The 21,648-nt window shown below is 45.3% G+C and overlaps 1 pseudogene; it reads left to right on the forward strand.

Annotated features, from left to right (window-relative positions):
* The first annotated feature begins 11,898 nt into the window (after positions 1–11,898).
* On the forward strand, positions 11,899–20,936 carry LOC142362246 (cAMP-dependent protein kinase type I-alpha regulatory subunit pseudogene; annotated as a pseudogene).
* The last annotated feature ends 712 nt before the right edge of the window (positions 20,937–21,648 follow it).

The raw sequence follows: 21,648 nt of genomic DNA on the forward strand, positions 1-21,648 counted from the left end.
AGCTTTCCTTTGAGTATTAGTTTCTGTGGGCTTCATTAGATTTGTTATTTGCGTGCTGGTTATGCTTTGTGGCTGTTAACCAGCTCAGTGGTGCTTAGCAAGAAGTGGTGCGCTCCTTCGGCAGCACGAGCACAAACCTTTCCCATCTCACTGTCTTTTCTGACAGTTAATCTGTATGTGCAGTATATAAACAAAGAGGTCTTCTATATTTCTGTTTACCCAGCTACTCTGCCTTCCTTCCCTGTATTGCCAAAAGTGCAGCAATCAACAGTGTGTTTTTCGTAGCGTGAACCTATTTGAAGCCTGCTAATTATCACCTCTTTATTTGGACCCGTTCAGAGTCATCCCTGCACATGCTTAGAAAAGAAAGATCTGTGTGTGTTTCTAGCTCGTCACATGGAGATGTCTCCAGAGTGTCATGCCCCGTCTGACCAGGTATGCAGCAGGCTAGCATTGCTAGGAAATATTTTTGCGGCTTGTTTTACTGAGAATTGTCCTTTTGACATCCAGCAAACAAAACGTTTGCAACATCAACGTCTGTTGTGTGATTGCTGCTTTTGCAGTGGAGTGAATCTGGTGAGTAGGCGGTCCGTTCTAGTCTTGTGTTTTAAAAGTTGCTGGTAATAATCAACGCTGTTAAGTTTTTCTCTGTAATCTGATAAAGTTGCATAAAGATACTGGATTCCTAAGTATGAATTAACACCATTTTTTTCATTTCCCCTCACTATATCATGTCAGTGAGGCATACCAAGATGCTGTAATTGTTAATGAACCCCATAACAGAACGGGAGGAGATTGCCACTGAACAGTGGTACTGTCTTGTGTTTGCTTTCCCTGCTTGAAAGATGGGGATAAAACGATGTTCAGTTGTCTACATGTAGGGATATTGTGAATATTATTTCGTGTTTACCTGTGACTTAGAATAATAAATAATTTTGTGAGACAGTTGTTGGCCTCCATCTATCTTTCCTGTGATGATCCAGGTGATGCACATAGTTTCAGTCGTTTAGCCAGAGCTGTCACTGCTTTTGGGAACAGCACAAAGCAGGTGAAACACCCAGGTAAAAGAATATTCATATTTTCCAATTGACAGCCTGGTCAATAGCTAGAATGGTACCAGAGAGCACGGACAGTTGTAGTGTGTTTCCTCCTTGGGGTCGTTATTAACTCAGGGAGTACAATTCTTCATGTGGATGTCTCTGAAGATACTAAAATGTCTTATTATAATTTAATGTATTAAAATACGTTGTCCATTTATATCATGAGAAGAGAGCATAGCTCAGGTAGTAGCAAACCTAGCATGCAACTCTGCCTTTTGTGTGCCAGACTTTCAGTGTTGTGAGTCTTCCTCAGATGCATCTCAGCAGAGCTGCGGGCTGTGAACTCACTCACGTGAGGATCAGCTTAGGGACAACATTTGGCAGGCAAGAGAAAACAGAAACCTTGCTCTGCGCTAAGGGCGGCTGTAGCAGCGGTAGCTTGTGAGGCAGAGCTCCTTAGTCCTTTCCCCACAGGACAAGAGTGACAGACTGCGCCGTTCGGGTTTGGACAGTGCTTTAGCGAAAGCAAATTGGTCCCAGATGCTCCAAGGGTGATTGGGCTTTGCTGAAAGAAATAACTGAAACTCCCATTTTATCATTTCTTCGTGTTCTCATTTCCACGCTTAAAATACATCCTAGCTTAATTTTAGTTGTGAATATGAAAATAGTAAATATTTTATCTTGAACTCCACACACTGTTTTGCTTGTGTAGAAAGCTTTTCCTACTCCAAGTTACCTGGGAATGGTTTATAAAACTATAGATTAAATACTACTGGTGATCAAGTTAACAGATAACAGTAACAGTGATGCTTACACTTTTAGCAACTCTAAGAACTACCTCTTAAACATTGCTGAATTTATAAACAGTTGACCTGATACGGGACCTAATAATAACAAACAGCTTTGAATCTGGATCAATGGGATCATAGAAATGGGCTGAAGTAGTCTAATCCGTTTTCTTGCAGTGAAGCAGGATCAAGTCTAACTACATCATCTTTATCAGGTATTTGTCTAACCTGATCTTTAAACTCTTTTACAGGGCAGTTTCTCAACCTTCTTACATCAACTTCAGTCTTTTGCTTAGATTCTTGTGGGGTTTTTTTAAACCTCTGAGGTTCCTTCCCTAGATTCTCCACTGTGCTTGCGTTTTTCTTGGAGCAGGACGAAAACCTGATGCGACGCTCCTGCAGATGTAGCAGCTACAGTTGTGCAATCCCTGCAAACATCTGGCGTACCTGGAGGTCAGTAGTAACGGTGTGTTGTTGGCCAGGTGGACTGTAGTTCACAGTAGTCTCCTGACTGTTGTGGCTAGCAGGTTGTTCTGTATCTATTTGCTTGTTCAGTTTCTGTTTCCAAAGCAGGATCTTGCTGTGCTTGGTTTTACTTTCATCTTGTTGCTGTGCAGTCTTTTCTGTGTTCTTGTTGCTCTCCTTTCTTGTTGTGTAACGTAACCGTGCCTCCTTTGGTTTTCTTCCTGTGATTTTATGTATACCCTTTTCTTTTTGCCTTTTGTATCCCTTGCTAGTGCAAGCATCTGTATTTTTTCGGTAATTTAGTCTTTCTAATTTTATCTGTACAGGCTATACAATTGCTTTGTGCTCATTCTTCAGATTGCCTTTATTTCCTTTTGTTTTTTTTTTTCTGATTCTGGTTTTGATAAAGATCTGTTAGTACAATCAAAGTGGTCTCAAAGATGTTGTTGACTTTTCCTTTACATCAGGGTATTTTACTCCTGTTTCTCTTCTACTAAGTTAATTTTCCAAGAGACTTTCGAACAGTTCCTTAAGTTTGCTGATATAGGTCTTTCTGAAATCATTATCAGCATTCTATTCTTACAACATCCTTTCCTATGTATCACATCATTGTAATGTTTACTGGAATTACTTTCCATTTTCAGATTCATGGTAATTTCTTCTGTGTTAGAATCAAATGTGAAATAGCTGTTTTCTCACTCGGTGCTGTAATGAAAATAGGCCACGGCATGTGTCCAGAGCTGCAGGCGTATCCTGAACATATTACTTTTCTAGCTGCTGTCTCCGGTAGTTAGTCTACCATTGTCAAAAGGTGCTTGAATGCATCAGGTGATTGCTTAAAGGATTAAAGTAACCCACACACTTCATCCTTTTAGCTCTTGGTCAGATATTCAGTAATAGATCTCTGTTGATATCACTGATACTACTTGCCTCACTCTTGCTTTGCTTAATGCTATTATTTCTTTGAGCAATTTACAGAAATACATGTTTACAGTCGTTTCAGAAGTTGTAAGAGAATCCCAAAGCGGCTGTTCTTTTTCCAAAAAACGGCACAAGGATTTTTGGTTCCCATGCAGACATCCGCCGGGGCAGAAGGAGTGGACCTGCGTTCAGCGAAACATTCCCTGTCGGTGTTACTGAACCTCAGAACAGCTGAACCCATGGGTGATCACCTAGAAGATTATTCCAACTACTTCTGTGATGGAGAAAACAAAAACTGTTTTCTAAGTAAGAACAATAATCTGATCTAAGTTTGAACTTGGCCTGGCTTTGAGCAGGGAGAGGGATTAGATAACCTCCAGGTGTCCATTTAAAATCTAAGTTACTCTGTGATTCTTATTTGTGACGGTGTAGTGCGTGTACCAGCCTTGTAGGGGGGCTGTAGCCAGCGACAGTATAATTTACTGTTTGCGTTATTGTAGCAACAGTGGGCGTGAGAATACCTGCCGTTGCCTGAATGTACAGAAGATTTAAAGAACCTGGACACTCAGTATTAACTTTAATTCCGTTGTCTTTTGTATTTTCCTACCAGAGCTAATACGTTGTTTATAAAGAAGAAAAAAGAAAGAAGAAAATCTTACTACAGCAAAGGATTGTTTTAAAACTCTGGCAAGTTGCAAAGATGAAGAAATAATGATCTTAGAAGAGAAGGAATCCACTGTAAAGAATAATTGTAAATACACCCATGCATTACAGCTCTGTCATTTATTAGCATCCAGAAGTGGTAAGTAAATTAATATTCCTAAATTTAGCTGAGTAATTCACACAGCGTAGAAAAATCCTACATAGTTGTTACCCATATTCCTGGAGATTTAATGCACTGAAAAAAGTCTTCAATTGATTACGTTACGTTCTGTTAGCTAATTCATGAAACTGTGTGTATCTAGCCAACTTTAGTATCACGCTGGTATTTCCTGTGTTATAAAATTAATTAATGTTGAATAATTGTCTTATAAAACATATTCAGGTTATCTGAGGAAGGCAGGTAGTGCCAAGTGGGCAAAAAATCTCTCTGAGTAAAATCAGAGTGTATCATTACTACCAAATGGAGATCTCTTTTCTGAAGGGGGAGTTGCTCCAGTGTGATCCCCAGGGCTGAGTAAGACCCAAAGAAACACAGCACAGGGGTATTTAGTTGGGCTCTTTCTGTACTGCTAGACAAACTTGTGGAAGAGGAGGAACGTGCTTCTCCTGTCTTCCTCACCAGGTGGGGATTTCTAAGGCTGATTGCAGGAGGCTCTCGTTGGGGCCAGTTACTCCATGGTATCAAATGGCAGGCGGTCAGTTCCGACACTGTTTTTTGGCGAGCTTTCCTATTTTTACATTAAAGATTTGCAAAACTGAAGAAGCACTGCTACGATAGGTAAATTGAAAACAAAACTGGGGGTAATTATCTGTTACTTTCTTACGTTGTCCATTAGTCTGTCTGGCTGTGGTCAGTGACACTGCAGATATTAGGCTGTTTTTTCGTTCAGTTGTACTGTGCAGGTTGAGAATAGGGTTCACTCAGCAGCACGGCAGGCGTTTTCCCACTTTATCCCAAATCCCTACTACTATTTCACAATGCTTCTGTTACTGGTAGCTAAACGCATTGGGCTGCTTTATGGAAGAGAAGGCGTTGCAGCGTTTGAGTGCTCTTAATCATTGTAACAGTTGCTCACTGATAGAAGAGTGGAGTCTTATGGCTACCAGCCATGTCTCAGGAGTCGCCATCAGCATGAAGCCCGCATCAGCTCCCCTGGGTCACCAGAAGATGGAAAGTTTCTACTTTTCTTTTCCGTTTCTCACAAAAGACCATTCTAGGGGTTCTTTCCTCTTGGGGGAGGGAGGAGGAAGGGGGACATCCTGGGCAGTAGATGTCATTGCATGTGCCTGTGCCTTGAGGAAGGTCTAACAGAACCTGCTGTTCAGGCAAAGAAAGCGGCTTTTAAACTCCTCCTGAGCTGCAATGACAGCAAGCATGCTAGTCTCAGCAGTGGGGAAGGTCAATGGTTTTGATACTTCTACACAAGAGTGCTAGATAGGGCAACTGAGGTGGACTACAGGAGACAGAGAGCTGCGAGGATTGGAGGTAAGTGCACTGATTAGCCTAACATCTGGTTAGCCTTCTCGTCAGCAGTTTACCTGGTTCAATGTTTTCTGGAGGTAGGCAAGCAAGGAACAGCAGCTTTTGTCCCAACAGGTGTGTTCTGCATCTCTGGACCAGCAGGCGTGACTAAGAATGTCATGCCTTTTGCCCAGCAGGTTTGTTGTAGTATCGTGGTGTTGTATGAATTTATAACTGTGATTGTTTGGCTGTTTATCCTCAGACAATAATAATGGAGTGGGGACAGTGATTTACAAGGAAGACAACATTGTAAGTAAAGGCTTACGTGGTCTAGGAAACTGCGCTCTTCTTATAGAAGTGTCTAGCTGTGATCTGTTATCATATGCAAATAGTGCTTGTAAGATTGCTATGTAATGAGTTATCAGGCAGAGAAATGTTTTCAAAAGCCCATTTCTGTCCTAAGAATTGCACTCTAAGTTTACTAGGCTTCTGTTTATGCGTGTAAATGAGGCAGTAAATTGCTTCATATGGACTCTCTTGAAAAAGAAGTTAGTGGAGTTGCAGTAATATAAAACAACTTGTTGTGGAAAAAAAAAGTTTATATTCCTTAACTCTGTCCCAGAACATTAAGATGATGGATTATTTAATATACATTCAGCAGTTAGAAGAGGTGAAGTCCCATGTTTGCTAAAGTTTAAAGTAACGAGCTGATGTCTCTGATGACATTGTTACTATTATCATATTGAAACTCCACGCTTAGTTTTATTTTATATGTTTCCAAAATGGACACAACTAAGAAAACATAGCTAACATTTTTCAAATCTTTTTTTGTGACACCTTGTTTAGCAGCCTCTTTTGTGTTATTTTTTTTCTTCCTAATCAACTTTTTCTGTGATGATTTTTTATAAGCATTGTATTTCGTGTTCATAGGGAAATGTATTTCTGGAAACAAAGACAAATTATCCTTTTGGGGAAAAAAATAGTCATGATTTTCTGAAACTTCACATATCGTAGAAGTGTATGATTAGGATCCACAATCGGTCGTTCTGAAATGGAGATCTGCATAAACGTTACCAAACAGCATCACATGAGGACTCTCACTGAAGTTATTAGCAGCTTTTAGGAGTTAGATTAGGCTGTAAGTAACTAAAGGTCCCAGAACAACATTAGCTTTTGTTTCTTTCTGTGTTGTTTCTTTCTAGGTTGCCCTGGGCTACAGTGGATATCCAAAAGGGGCAATGAATAGTTTATTTTGCAAGAAGGCAGATGATGATTTTGACCAGCGTGCAATTGTATGTGCAGAAGCTATTATGATTATTATGAGGTAGGAACTCATTAAATATTTTGAAGGAATTAGATGAAAAAAAGTCTTGATGTTGGGTGCTTCATTAATGAAGAAATAGTGGTCTGACTGATCTACCATGGGAATTTCCAAAGCGTAGAAAGGAGAAGTAATGTCACATGGCATGGAAAGGAATTTAGTCTTACGAGGCATGGAGTACAATTGTTCTTTACAGAGATTTAGGTCCACGTGATCTTATATTCTAATACACCCAGCGAACTTATGTGACGGTCTCAGAGGTTCCTGCTAGTCCCCGGTCTCTGACCTCATGTAAGCCCAGTTCTCATGGACAGGAGGTCTTCACATGTGCTGGAGACAGGAGTAGCCAGTAGCAGAGCTATAGCTTCTGTGTGGGCTCTGGTATCACTTAGCCATTTGAAATGCAGGGCATCACAGCTGGGTGGTCAACTCAGACTGCCTCCTTTGCACACACAAACTGAGTTTCATGAAGTTTCCTGCCTATGGCAAATTATTCTGCAGACTGACAGTGCTGTTGCAAATGCTTGTGCGCATGTCCTTGGCTGATGGTCCCTCTTCTGACAAGTGCTTAGCGGGCAATGTGTTGACTGAATGCTCTCCTGTCACCTGCTCTCATGTTCAGGAGATTATGGCTTGGTGCTGAAAGGATTCCTGGATACTCATTTCATAAACCAGAGTGTCTGTCTTCACGGTGCTGTGAGTATGCAAAGAATAGGTAGATCCATTTCCTAAGTTGGCAAGCTAACGGTATGTACTGCAAGTATCTGCTTGTTGTGGGCTGGAGATCCCTTACTCACCTCCCTTTGCCAGTGATAGAAGAGAAAAAAAGAGAAGAACCCACTCTAGATTCCAAGGGCAAGAATTCCTTCTGCAAACACACCTCGTTTGTAATTGTGACAATACTGTATTTTTTCAGTTCTGAGAGAGACCTGTGTAGTGCTGAACTCGTCACTACACGCGAACCCTGCCGTGAGTGTCTGAAGCTGATCCGAGCGAAGAATATAGCAAAAATCATTTGGCCTCTGCGAGACACAAATGTAGGTGTTGCCAGGGATGCTTAAAAGCTGTATGTCATGGTTCAAGGCTTGCTGTTCCTTTGTCCCCTGCCTGAGAACATCTTCCTAAAAACCTCATGCTTTCCCTGTGCTGGGGAGGAATTGGACACTCTTCACCCTTCCAGGCTGCGCCTTCTTCTGCATTGCCAGTTTCCAGCTTGTTTGCACCACCGGAGGTGGACTGAGTGCCAAGGGAAGGATACTTCTCATGGGGGTATAGGTGGCAGAGGTGGCCGCTCCCAGTCTGACTGGGAAGGGGACAGCGATGAAAGGTCATGCTTACCGGCTGTCCTTCCTCTCCTTCAGCAAGCAGGGAAGGTCCTGCCCACCGAGGCACACAGAGCTTCATGGGGCCCACCCTGCCCTCCTGCCTCCCAAAACAGGCTCTTCTCTCCTGTCCACCTACATAGGGATGGTGTTGGCTGTGGCAGTTTCTCCCTCTTTGTGGAGCCACGTACTGTTCCTGAAGAGCTTGTGCTCTGCTGAAGGCATGTGTATGGCTCCCTAGAAATCCAGGGTCTACATGCTTGTCTGTCTTACAGTCTAAATATCCCAGCAGGGGCAGTTCTTACCTTTGGGACAGTGATAAGGACTTCATCACTACTGTAAAAATCCTTGTCATTCTGTCTTAGAAGTAATGTGTAGAGGTGATAATACAATGGGGACAACAATAAGAGAAAACACTGTACAGAATGAGAAAAGTTTCTATTATTCACTATCCAAATAATACTGATAAGAAGAGAATATCTTGTTGTACATTGGAAAACAACAACAAAAAATAGCCGTTATCTTGTAAGGAGCCTGGTAACATTCTCCCACGTGCTGCTTTCACACTCAGCTGAAGCCGCTCTTCTGTAGCACATTTAACTGTTAGTGAAAGCAGTGACTGTGGAAAGGTCTTGCTGCAGATTCAGGTGAATGCTGAGTTAGAGCAGATGGTTAGATCCCTGTGTGCTGGTGGGTGTCACTGGCTGCAGATAATCCTTGCTCTTTCTTCTTTTGGTTCGCACTGTCTTTTCCTGAATTAACTTCATAAATTCACTCCAGTCTGCAACAGTATTAAAATCATAGGACGGCTCACAGGTGATTACAAGTGTTTTCCTGATTCATCACTAAATCTAAGCTAAGAAAAACATTTTTTGGCAAGTAAAGACATTTTTAATACTTTTCTTGAGACTGTCTCGATCAGAACAGGATTGGATGTGAAATACCCAGTGGGACATGTATGCCATTGCAAGGTGAAGAAGCTGCTTCTGTGTATTGGCTCAAGAATGGTGATGCCAAACAAGTAGTGCAAGGCAGGTGGTGTCACAGCTTGCACTCTGCTGAATTCATAATTTCCTAAAACTTCAAAACTCTCACTGACAATACAGAAGGCATGGTGGTGCACACGGCAAAAAGCGTGAGAACTTCTCCACAAAGTAGTATTCCACATTAAAACATGGAAATGTATTGCATTCAAGAACTTTCATTTCCAATGAGAAAGCGATATTTTGTTTCAAGTGATCAAATAGAGTTGCTGCAGGAAATCCAAGTTTGAATGTTTTTATATCTCACTAGCCATAAATTGTGTTGCAACTTTGATACTACATTAATTCAGCTGTATTTAGTGGATCGAGTGCATTGGGACTACTACTGGTTTTCATTCTTGCAATGAATTATCTCAGTGGATACATGCATGCAGATCTCTGTAGAACTGAGACCATGCAGTTTTACTGATATGAGATACAGTTAGTGAAGTAGTTATTTTTTCCCTTATTAGAATATAGCTCAGTAACACAAATTATTTTTAATTAGCTTGATTCTTAGAGGCTTTTTAGCACATGATTAATGTGCTAGGTGAGTTGGTTTTTTTTTTAAAAAAGCCTTGTCAGAGAATATAAAAATAGAAATATGAAATCAGAAAACTGTTTTTAAGTCTTTCGTACTGTTTAATGGTGTGTGTTATATGTTTGTCACTCACTGTGTTGTTTTTGTTTCTTATCAGCAATCCAGAGGATTAACTGAAGATCCTTCAGGTAACGATGTCCAAACAAGATAATAGCAAATATGAAAAGGACAAGTCACATTCGTTTTTAGCTACAGATACAACTGGCTCTGAAATGTGACTGTGTCAGAGGAACAGTGGAAGAAACTAAACCGAGTGAGGTCATGACGTGCTAAATGTGATCCCAAGACACGAGCATTTTGATTCCGCAGGCGGCAGGGAGCCCTCTGTCGAACAGGGACAGCTCATGCCAACTTGGAAGCGGAAAAGGCACAACAATTGCCTCAAATTTCTTCTTTGAAATCTATGAGATGCTGCATCATGTTAGCATCCCTCCTTTCACAATGAACTAGCTAATTTAGTTAGAGAGCTCATTTTCGCCAGTCGTTCCTTATTCATGCCTGCTGTACTTCTGCTTTCATTTCAGAGGGATGGTCTGTGGCTGCTGCCGACGGTGAACCAGCATAAACCTCCACAACATCGACACAAGCTTTAGGATCCAGTGCCCCCAGGCACCCCAGTATGTTCAGCAGTGTTGGGATAATCACCTTGTGACGGCAGCCGCTCTGGTTGTGCCCACTCCCTTCCAGGAACACACCTCATCCCAGTCCCCTGCCATCTCTTTTCTTATTTTTGCTTCTGCTGTGCTCTACAGGGATTTTCTTCTGTCTGTGGCTTAGGGGTGGGAAAAGCATTTGCTTTCAATGTACCGCTAAGGGGTGGTCACACCTAACAGTGTGGTGTCTATGGCCATGAAGGCAGTGGTTGCTTTCTGCAGTCCTTATTCCTTCTGCAACTTTTCTTCTGTTAGTCAGAACGTTTGAATGAGGATTTTTTCTTTTCCTTTATTGTGGATTCCCACCCACCCTAACATTTATTTTATTTCATTTCATCTTCCTCTTTTTCAAAAAATTTTTTTTTTTTTTTCCCTGTGTAGTGGTTTAACCCTGGCTGGCAACTAAGCACCAGCCAGCCACTTGCTCACTACTTTCACAGTGGGATGGGGGAGAGAATCAGAAGGGTAAAAGTGAGAACACTCGTGGGTTGAGATACGGACAGTTTAACAGGTAAAGCAAAAGCCACACACACAAGCAAAGCAGAGCAAGGAATTCATTCACATTCCCATCAGCGGGCAGTGTTCAGCCATCCCCAGGAAAGCAGGGCTCCCTCACGTGTAACAATTACTTGGGAAGACAAATGCTATCACCCCAAATGTCCCCCTCTTCCTTCTTCTTTCCCCAGCTTTATACGCTGAGCGTGACGTCATATGGCATGGAATATCGCTGGGGTCAGCTGTCCTGGCCGTGTCCCCTCCCAGCTTCCCCTCCCTGTCCTCTTGTTGGCAGGTCAGTATGAGAAGAAGCTGAAAAGCCCTTAATGACCTAGCGACAACTAAAGACATCAGTATGTTATCAACACCACTCCCATCCCACATCCAGAACACAGCACCGCACCCCAACTACCGGGAGGAAAATTGACTCTGTCCCAGCCAAAACCAGAACAGCCTGTCATCTTTTTCAGCTGAAAGGTAACTAGTTCCCCAGTTCCTTGTCTTTCTCCGCCCAGGGATATTTGGTGCTTGTGTGTCCTTCCGCATTCCTTCTTCCCTTTTTCTCTGGTGTAATATATTAATTTTGTTTCTTATTCATAGATCTCCTTATATGTCCTCTAATAGGTGCACACCTGTTTTTAATTGGTTGCTGGGCCATGTTGATCGTGTTTTAGACTTAAATTTGATTTCCATCCTTGAAACACCAGACCAATTGATGTGGAATATGCTTTCATATTTTCCCAGGTCAGTCATTTTGCTCTAAATGAGCCAGGGTTTTGCAGACCATGGTGCTGACTGCTGCTTTTTTCCTTGCTTTTAGATTCCTTCAACTGCAGCTTCAATACTGGGGTTTTGTAGGATGACCCCAAACTCAGAACCAGCTATGGAAATCCTCTTCATTTTTAAAATATCATTGTAAGAATGCCGTTATTCGTGGCTTGTTAGCTTTCAGCAGGTATTCCTTTCACACAGCCTCTTTAGTGTGAGATCATCAAGGTGTTTTGCATGGAATTAAATTGAAGGTTATGACACTTTTAAAAAAAATAAATTTGTTTGCACTTTTCAGCCTGCGTCCTCTGATTGTGTTCCCTTTGGAGATGGTAAGAGCGCGTCATCACAGCCCAAATGGCAAGGCTCATGCCGTGATGGTGCTTGGTACTCACGTTGGAGCGGACGTTGCTGTGACTGGGCATGTATTTCTTTGCCTCGTACAAGGTACATACAAGTCTTGGACACACCTCCGTTCTTCATTTCACCCTTTCCCTCTGGTATCAGTGGTGGAAGCAGGGGTGGGCTCTCTGCGCAGTGTGGAAACTGAGCAGGCAGCAGCAGAAAGAGGGTTTTGATACAGGGTAGCACGGCTGTGTGTCTGTGTGTGCGTGTGTCTGTGTGTGCGTGTGTCTGTGTGTGCGTGTGTCTGTGTGTGCGTGTGTCTGTGTGTGTGTGTGTCTGTGTGTGTGTGTGTCTGTGTGTGTGTCTGTGTGTGTGTGTGTCTGTCAGTACTGGGCCCAGTCTTGTTTAACTTCTTCATCAACGACCTGGATGAAGAGTTAGAATGTACCCTCAGCAAGTTTGCTGACGACACCAAACTGGGAGGTGTGGTAGATACACCAGAAGGCTGTGCTGCCATTCAGCGTGACCTGGATAGGCTGGAAAGCTGGGCAGAGAGGAACCTGATGAGGTTCAACAAGGGCAAGTGCAGGGTCCTGCACCTGGGGAGGAACAACCTCATGCACCAGTACAGGCTTGGGGTGGACCTGCTGGAGAGCAGCTCTGCGGAGAGGGACCTGGGTGTCCTGGTGGACGACAGGTTAACCATGAGCCAGCAGTGTGCCCTGGCTGCCAAGAAAGCCAATGGGATCCTGGGGTGCATCAAGAAGAGTGTGGCCAACAGGACGAGGGAGGTTCTCCTTCCCCTCTACACTACCCTGGTGAGGCCTCATCTGGAGTACTGTGTCCAGTTCTGGGCTCCCCAGCTCAAGAAAGATGAAGAGCTACTGGAGAGAGTCCAGCGGAGGGCTACGAGGATGGTGAGGGGACTGGAGCATCTCCCCTACAAGGAGAGGTTGAGGGAACTGGGCTTGTTCAGCCTGAAGAAGAGAAGGCTGCGAGGGGACCTTATAAATGCCTACAAATATCTGCAGGGTGGGTGTCAGGAGGATGGGGCCAAGCTCTTTTCAGTGGTGCCCAGTGACAGGACAAGGGGCAATGGGCACAAACTGAGGCACAGGAAGTTCCGTCTGAACATGAGGAAGAACTTCTTCCCTCTGAGGGTGACGGAGCCCTGGCACAGGCTGCCCAGGGAGGTTGTGGAGTCTCCTTCTCTGGAGATATTCAAGACCCGCCTGAACAAGATCCTGTGCAGCCTACTGTAGGTGACCCTGCTTCGGCAGGGGGGTTGGACTAGATGACCCACAGAGGTCCCTTCCAACCCCTGCTATTCTGTGATTCTGTGATTCTGTGATTCTGTGTGTGTGTGTCTGTGTGTGTGTGTGTGCGCGCGCGCGCGGTGTAGGCACGGCCGAGCCGTGCTACAGGCATCCTGTGAGAGGACTGTTACAGAGCTAAATGCTGTGTGTAAAAATAACATGATAGTATCATAAGTCCCAAATTTCTCAATTCTATACAAACAGTCACGCACAGGCTTGATTTTCAATTACGATAAAGAAAGTCTCGGGAAGAAAGTTGTGCATCTCCCTGGCTGTGCAGCAGTCAGGCAGAAACCCATAAACCCGTCAGAAATGTAATACCCATTGCAATTGCATCACAGTCTGATGTTTTAAGTGTGTGCCTATCGCTCCTGGCGAAGCTGGAGCAAGAACTTGTGTAGGAGAAGCGTGCAAAGAATGCTAGACTACCGAAAGGACAAATTTTCTTCTTGCCAACGTTGTTAGACTGCATCGAACACACTGGATAATACTAGAATGTACCTATCAGAGGTGATGTTTGTACACGTCAGACAGTGGCCTTTTAAATCATTGAATTATGTATGTTTTTATGTGTATGGGTACAACGTATAATTTTTGAAAGTGCCAGAGTATGTTAAAGCCGAGGAAGGCCAAGGCTCACCTGGAATTGAAGCTGGCAAGGGATGTCAAAAACAACAAGAAGGGCTTCTTCAACTACATCAGCAGCAAAAGGAAGGCTAGGGACAATGTGGGGCCGCTGCTGAATGAGGCGGGTGTCCTGGTGACGGAGGATGCGGAGGAGGCAGAGCTAATGAATGCCTTCTTTGCTTCAGTCTTCAGTGCTAAGACTGGCCCTCAGGAATCCCAGGCCCCGGAGGTAAGAGAAGAAGCCTACAAAGAGGACGACTTTCCCTTGGTCGAGGAGGACTGTGTGAGGGATCGCTTAAGCGATCTGGACGTCCACAAATCCATGGGCCCCGATGGAATGCACCCACGAGTGTCGGGGCGATCGGCTAAGTCCTGCCCCGAGGGTCGCGAACCTGGAGAAGCGGCGGAAGAATGCAGCCGACTCAATGTGAGTGATAAGCAAGCTTCGTTTATTACAGTTTGGTTACACAATTTATAGAGTGATTAATTAGCTACTACATATTGCAAAGTTAGAGCTCATTATTGGCTAGCCAGCTAAATGTCAACTCCGCCCATACTCCCTCATTCTTCTCCAGCTGCAACCTGTTTTTCACATTCTTGCTAACCGCAGAGTTGATTTGTTAAATTCCTTGTTCTGTCAAGGACACCGTGTGCTAAGCTTAAAATGGATTTTCTACAACAAGCAATTCGGTCGAGCCTTGCCATCCCCCCCACACTTCCCCCTTTTTCTTTTTAAATTGCGATAGGGCTCCTAATAGATGAGAATTTGTTAAAAATACACAAAGGTCAATAGGGAGGTCGGGGTCACGGCGGTGGACAAAACGTGAGGCAATCTGGTCAGCAATTTGAGAGAGGATACGCTGCTGTTCCGACGTAAGTTGCACCGGTGTGGTTGGGTCTGTCCCACGTAGTAACGGTCGAAGGCTGTCCAGCTGTGCGTTGGATATTCCGACGACAGGACGGATCCATTGGATGTCTCCCATCAGCCTTTGGGCGTCATGCAGTGTCTTGATTGACGTGTTGAGTTGCAGTTTTTGTGGGTGGATCTGAGAGTCAGAAATCTTCCAGCCTAGATATAGCCATGGCGCTTTCGTTTGAATTTTTTCCACGGCTATTACTAAACCATTCTCTCTCAGCTTTGTATGTAATATCCGAACTTGTTCTGGACTGAACTCCGATTCTTGCTCAAGTAGGATGTCATCCATATAATGGTAAATTAACGTGTGTGGCCATAATTTCCTTAAGGGTTGTAGTGCATTGTCCACATACAACTGGCACAGCGTGGGACTATTTTTCATTCCTTGTGGTAATACTGTCCATTCAAAACGCTGTGCTGGCGCCTCTTTGTTAACAGAGGGCAAAGTAAACGCGAAGCGTTGCATATCTTGCTCGTGTAATGCAATAGTAAAAAAGCAATCTTTTAAGTCCACTATCAACAGTCTCCAATGCTCTGGTAACATAGCGGGGTTAGGTAGTCCTGGCTGCAGCGCTCCCATCGATTGCATTTGAGTGTTAACTGCCCTTAAGTCATGTACTAGCCTAAATTTTCCAGATTTTTTCTTGATCACAAAAATTGGAGTATTCCAAGGGCTTGTCGATAAACGCAGATGCTTTTGGTCTAGTTGTTCTTGCACTATTTGATGAGCGGCGGCGAGGCTTTCCTGCTTTAACGGCCACTGCTCGACCCACACTGGTTCGTTCGTTATCCACTGCAATGGGATCGGGAAAGCCCAGGTTGCAGTGACCGTTACTGAAAAACCTTCTCGGTGGTTAGCACCACCCCCAATTGGTCAAGAACATCTCTTCCAATTAGACCATTCACTCCAGTCGGGAGGGGCATGATAGTGACTGGCACGGTCGCACGTCTGTCGTCTATGATTATCAAAATACGGTCCACGCTCCGTTGTACCGGAGTGTATCCTCCCACTCCTTCAACTCCTCGCTCCATTGGTTTCGTAGGCCATGTTTTAGGCCAGACCCCTTCTTCTATAATAGTTAAGTCAGCACCTGTATCCAACAGCAGCGAGAGGTGGATCTGTTGACCCCGGGCCTCTAGCGTAGCCATCGTAGTCGGTCGATGGTTCATAGACATGGTCAGAAATACTCCTGCTCCCGTTGAGCCAAATCCTCGGTCCTCCCGGGGGGTGGTGATTCTCGGGGAAATACCCGCAGTCAGGTGCGGCAGCGGTATCAATTGGGCAATTTTGCTGCCTGTTGGAATATGTATTGGCGGAAACGATGTCTGGACAATGATGCTAATAGTCCCGGTAAAATCGGCGTCAATGAGTCTTGGGATGACCGTCAAACCTTTTAGGCTTGTTGACGAGCGGCCGAGTAATAACGATTCACATGCTTGTTTATTAATAATCACTGGTCCCTTTACATTGCTTGGTACTCGTTGGGGTCTTTGATCCAATAGGGTGACAGCTACTGCCATTGCCACATCCATTCCGAGGCTGCCGGCTGCAGCTGGTTGTAACTGGCTGCTGATGTCGCTGTGGGCGTTTATAAGTTGGCAGTCACTTGCTGCACTGCTGGAGCTGCTACTTGTGTCGGGGCGCGACGGCTCGACGCGCTCATCCGTCCGTTTCCCGACTTGAGACATATCTCAGTATTGTGATTGTTCGTACGGCAGTTCTCACACCACACCCTGGTGGCTTGACAATTACGTCTCATATGTCCTTCTCGCCCACATCGGTAACACTTAAAGTTTCGTGGCGGCTTCGGTCGTGCCTCCGCAGCATTAACTCGAAGGGGTTGCAGAGCGGCGAACACTTGCTGTTGGATTTGCTGTTGGGCTGTGAAGGCCTGTTGTTGGGCTTGAAGGATATCGCTTCCTAACTGTTTCATAGCCTCGACCAACATAGCTTGTGGTCCTACCGGTACCCTACTCATTCTATCCAACATTAGCTCTACTGTGGCATCAGCGGGTAAAGAACTTATGATGTTTCTAGTTTGAGTATTCGAATTCTGAATAACACACTGTCTCAGCAAAGCTGCCCTCATCCACTCCGGTACATCTGACTGTTCTATGGCACTAGTGAGGCGATCAATAAAGCGAGCAAAAGTTTCCTCCCTTCCTTGCTTAATGCCCATATAGGACGGCGAGGGCTGTGCGGTTTTAACGTGTTCAAGAGCAGCTCTAGCCGTACGCATAGCCTCCAAGCATCGCTGCGGCCCCATCTGCAGTTGTGCCCTGATAGTGACAAAAGGACCTGCCCCCATCAGTTGTTCCACTGTTACACCTCGCAGCGGATCGCCCTGCTCCCGCGGCGTTTGAGCGGACGCTTCACAATATCGCTGCCAATGAGCCTGCCACAACAATAACTGCGACTGAGTCATAATCATTCGCATAATAACCTTAATATCCTCAGGACAAAGCACAGCACCCCCCCATATATAATTCAACATCTGCTTAGATGGCTCGCCGTGCAAACCTGATTCATTCACCGTGTTCCGTAACTGTGACAACAATTTCCAGCCTAACGGAGCATGATTACCATGATAATCCCCATGCGCATCTTCTTCAAACGCTACCGGAAAGGCCAAGGGGAGAAATTCCCCTGCCTCAGACGCTTCGTCTGCCACCTTCCTCCAATTAATACCCATCGGTCTCCTACAGGTCCCACTATCCTTTCCCGTTTCTTTATTCCCTTGCTCCCCCTTTCCTTGCTCCATCCCTTGCTGCTCCACCTTCCGCCCTATCCCTAACTCCTTTTCTTCCTCAGCCTCTTGATTGTTACTAGACCCCTCCATCGTCACCTTCACTTTTTCCCAGCACGGAGGCTCCGGGACCTTACTCGTGCTAAATAACAAGGCATTGTCTCCAGGGGGTGCCGTGGTTCCACTAGAAAACAAGAAACATCCCGCCTCCGGCGGGGGTCTGACGGCTCTACCTTTTCCAACTTCTGAGTAACAACGGCCGCAAGGTTTTTCTCAACCTTATACCTCTTAATGCAATTGATAACTTCCCGCCACGGCTTCATTAACTTTTTACCTATCTTGTCATCATCAATCACCATATCCCATAACACGTCTCCAAAATCCCTCCACTCCTTCTCCTCAAATAACGAATCTGGAGTCTTAAAAAACCCCTTGAGCTTACCGGTTGCCACTAGTCCCGCTAGCTATTTAATACAACCAAGCTCTACTCCCCGCTTTTCTAAAAAGCGCTGTAATAACTCTAGGGCTACTTCCTTATCCATACCTTTAACAATAAGCCTTTATCCTTTAACAACAATTAAAAACATATACCTGCCGAAGCGATATCCTTGCAGCCCTTAACCTGTAGCCCTTGCGGTGGCGAGCGTACGCAAAATCACGTAGTCAGGCTCCTAAGTCGACACACCACAGCGCAGTGTTCGGTCGCTTCTGCCCCCTGGTCGCTGCTCCCAGTGCCCCGCTCCTTGCCGCTGCTCCAGGTCCCTGTTCGGGCGCCAAATGTCGGGGCGATCGGCTAAGTCCTGCCCCGAGGGTCGCGAACCTGGAGAAGCGGCGGAAGAATGCAGCCGACTCAATGTGAGTGATAAGCAAGCTTCGTTTATTACAGTTTGGTTACACAATTTATAGAGTGATTAATTAGCTACTACATATTGCAAAGTTAGAGCTCATTATTGGCTAGCCAGCTAAATGTCAACTCCGCCCATACTCCCTCATTCTTCTCCAGCTGCAACCTGTTTTTCACATTCTTGCTAACCGCAGAGTTGATTTGTTAAATTCCTTGTTCTGTCAAGGACACCGTGTGCTAAGCTTAAAATGGATTTTCTACAACAAGCAATTCGGTCGAGCCTTGCCATTCCCCCCACACACGAGTGCTGAGAGAGCTGGCGGATGTCGTTGCTGAGCCACTCTCCATCATCTTTGAGAGGTCCTGGAGGACAGGAGAGGTGCCCGAGGACTGGAGAAAGGCCAATGTCACTCCAATCTTCAAAAAGGGCAAGAAGGAGGACCCAGGGAACTACAGGCCGGTCAGCCTCACCTCCATCCCGGGAAAGGTGATGGAGCAGCTTGTCCTGGAGGCCATCATGAAGCAAGTGGAAGAAAAGAAGGTTATCAGGAGTAGTCAGCATGGATTCACCGAGGGGAAATCATGCCTGACCAATCTGATAGCTTTCTACGATGACATGACTGGATGGGTAGACGAAGAGAGAGCCGTGGATGTTGTCTACCTTGACTTCAGCAAGGCTTTCGACACAGTCTCCCATGATATCCTCCTAGGGAAGCTGAGGAAGTGTGGGCTGGATGAGTGGTCGGTGAAGTGGATAGAGAACTGGCTGAATGGCAGAACTCAGAGGGTTGTCATCAGCGGCGCTGAGTCTAGTTGGAGGCTGGTAACAAGTGGTGTCCCCCAGGGGTCAGTACTGGGCCCAGTCTTGTTTAACTTCTTCATCAACGACCTGGATGAAGAGTTAGAATGTACCCTCAGCAAGTTTGCTGACGACACCAAACTGGGAGGTGTGGTAGATACACCAGAAGGCTGTGCTGCCATTCAGCGTGACCTGGATAGGCTGGAAAGCTGGGCAGAGAGGAACCTGATGAGGTTCAACAAGGGCAAGTGCAGGGTCCTGCACCTGGGGAGGAACAACCTCATGCACCAGTACAGGCTTGGGGTGGACCTGCTGGAGAGCAGCTCTGCGGAGAGGGACCTGGGTGTCCTGGTGGACGACAGGGTGACCATGAGCCAGCAGTGTGCCCTGGCTGCCAAGAAAGCCAATGGGATCCTGGGGTGCATCAAGAAGAGTGTGGCCAGCAGGACGAGGGAGGTTCTCCTTCCCCTCTACACTACCCTGGTGAGGCCTCATCTGGAGTACTGTGTCCAGTTCTGGGCTCCCCAGTTCAAGAAAGATGAAGAGCTACTGGAGAGAGTCCAGCGGAGGGCTACGAGGATGATGAGGGGACTGGAGCATCTCCCCTACGAGGAGAGGTTGAGGGAACTGGGCTTGTTCAGCCTGAAGAAGAGAAGGCTGCGAGGGGACCTTATAAATGCCTATAAATACCTGCAGGGTGGGTGTCAGGAGGATGGGGCCAAGCTCTTTTCAGTGGTGCCCAGTGACAGGACAAGGGGCAATGGGCACAAACTGAAGCAGAGGAAGTTCCGTCTGAACATGAGGAAGAACTTCTTCCCTCTGAGGGTGACAGAGCCCTGGAACAGGCTGCCCAGGGAGGCTGTGGAGTCTCCTTCTCTGGAGTTATTCAAGACCCGCCTGGAGAAGGTCCTGTGCAGCCTGCTGTGAGTGACCCTGCTTCGGCATGGGGGGTTGGACTAGAAGACCCACAGAGGTCCCTTCCAACCCCTGCTATTCTGTGATTCTGTGAAAGCCACTGAAATGTAAATAATCACACACAATGCCTTTTTTTCCCCCTGAAGCTTACAGGTTGGTATCGCTTGCTAACAAAATATTTACTGAGAAAATTTTCGTGACTATTTATTTCACCACCCTGCCATGCTAGAACAGTCAAATTACTTGTTCTAAGCACCGTTCATTGATAGAGACAGCTATAGAAGGATCCTGATGGGGAGTACTTTGAGGAAGAGAAAAATGTATGAGGAATTCCTTAGTAAAGTATCTATATTGGAATCTCTGGACAAGTGGGAGCGTCTCACTGTAGCTGATGCATTGGAACCGGTACAGTTTGAGGATGGGGAAAAGATTGTGGTCCAGGGAGAGCCAGGGGATGAGTTCTTCATTATATTGGAGGGCACAGCTGCAGTCTTACAGCGTCAATCAGAAAATGAAGAATTTGTTGAAGTGGGCAGACTGGCACCTTCTGATTATTTTGGTGAAATAGCTCTGTTGATGAACCATCCCCGTGCTGCCACAGTTGTTGCTCGTGGCCCGTTGAAATGTGTAAAGCTTGATCGACCCCGATTTGAACGTGTCCTGCGTCCGTGCTCGGATATTCTCAAGCGAAACATCCAGCAGTACAACAGTTTTGTATCGCTGTCTGTCTGAAACCTTCCTCCCTATCCAAAACATGCTTCACGAATGCAGACTGCTTTATTACCCTTATGCAGAGCCACACCGCCACTGGCATTTGCAGCTTCCTGTCTGTTTAAAAAATTAAAAAAAAAGAAAAAATTGCTTTTCATGGCACTGTTTTTAATTTAGAGCATATTAGTTCTGTGCTCTCTGTCCCATTAAATTAATAGAAATGTTGTATGGAGATGTATGCTCTTACGGCTTCTCTCTGTGCAACAGTGTCCAACTCGGGCAAACGCAGCCTTGCTTCAGCGAGGGAGAGCGCTCCTGGTACCACGCCAATTGCCGTAGCCTAAGCAGGTGATAGTACGGGGTGGGAGGGGGGGATTTTTTTTTTAAAGGTGTTTCTCAAATTGTTGGACAGATTTTAAGGCGCTGGTCATAATCTGCTGTATTTCTTTTCAAATGAGAACTGCCCTCGTAATTGACCTTCTTGGGGCTTGGCATTTTCTCTCTTTTTTTTTTTTTTTTTTAATTTTCTGGGTACTGTAATCCTGGGTTCAGTCATGAGGCATCAGCTGCTAAGAAAGCCACAGTTGGAATTTAACAGTTTAATTGTTCCTGTGTCTGCTGGTTTAAGATTGCTTGGTTATGTTTTTGTCAAGTGTAAATTGAAGCTTTCAAGATTAATAATTCTGGTGAACTCCTGAAGTTGTTACTTAATTTGCTGACTTGCCGCAACTGTTGTTTTTTCATGTTCTTTCTTCAGCGATAGATATGCCATTTAAAACTCTTCCTGTTCAAAGTGGCAAGAACCAAATGTTACGTTAAAAGCCGAACTTTGGTCTCTAGTATGTAGATTGGTGTCAGAATGGTACAGCTGTGCTGCTGTTAGTAATGTTCAAGTACTTAGACTGGT

The sequence above is a fragment of the Opisthocomus hoazin genome, chromosome 8 (genome assembly GCF_030867145.1).
Source record: "Opisthocomus hoazin isolate bOpiHoa1 chromosome 8, bOpiHoa1.hap1, whole genome shotgun sequence".
Classification (NCBI taxonomy): domain Eukaryota; kingdom Metazoa; phylum Chordata; class Aves; order Opisthocomiformes; family Opisthocomidae; genus Opisthocomus; species Opisthocomus hoazin.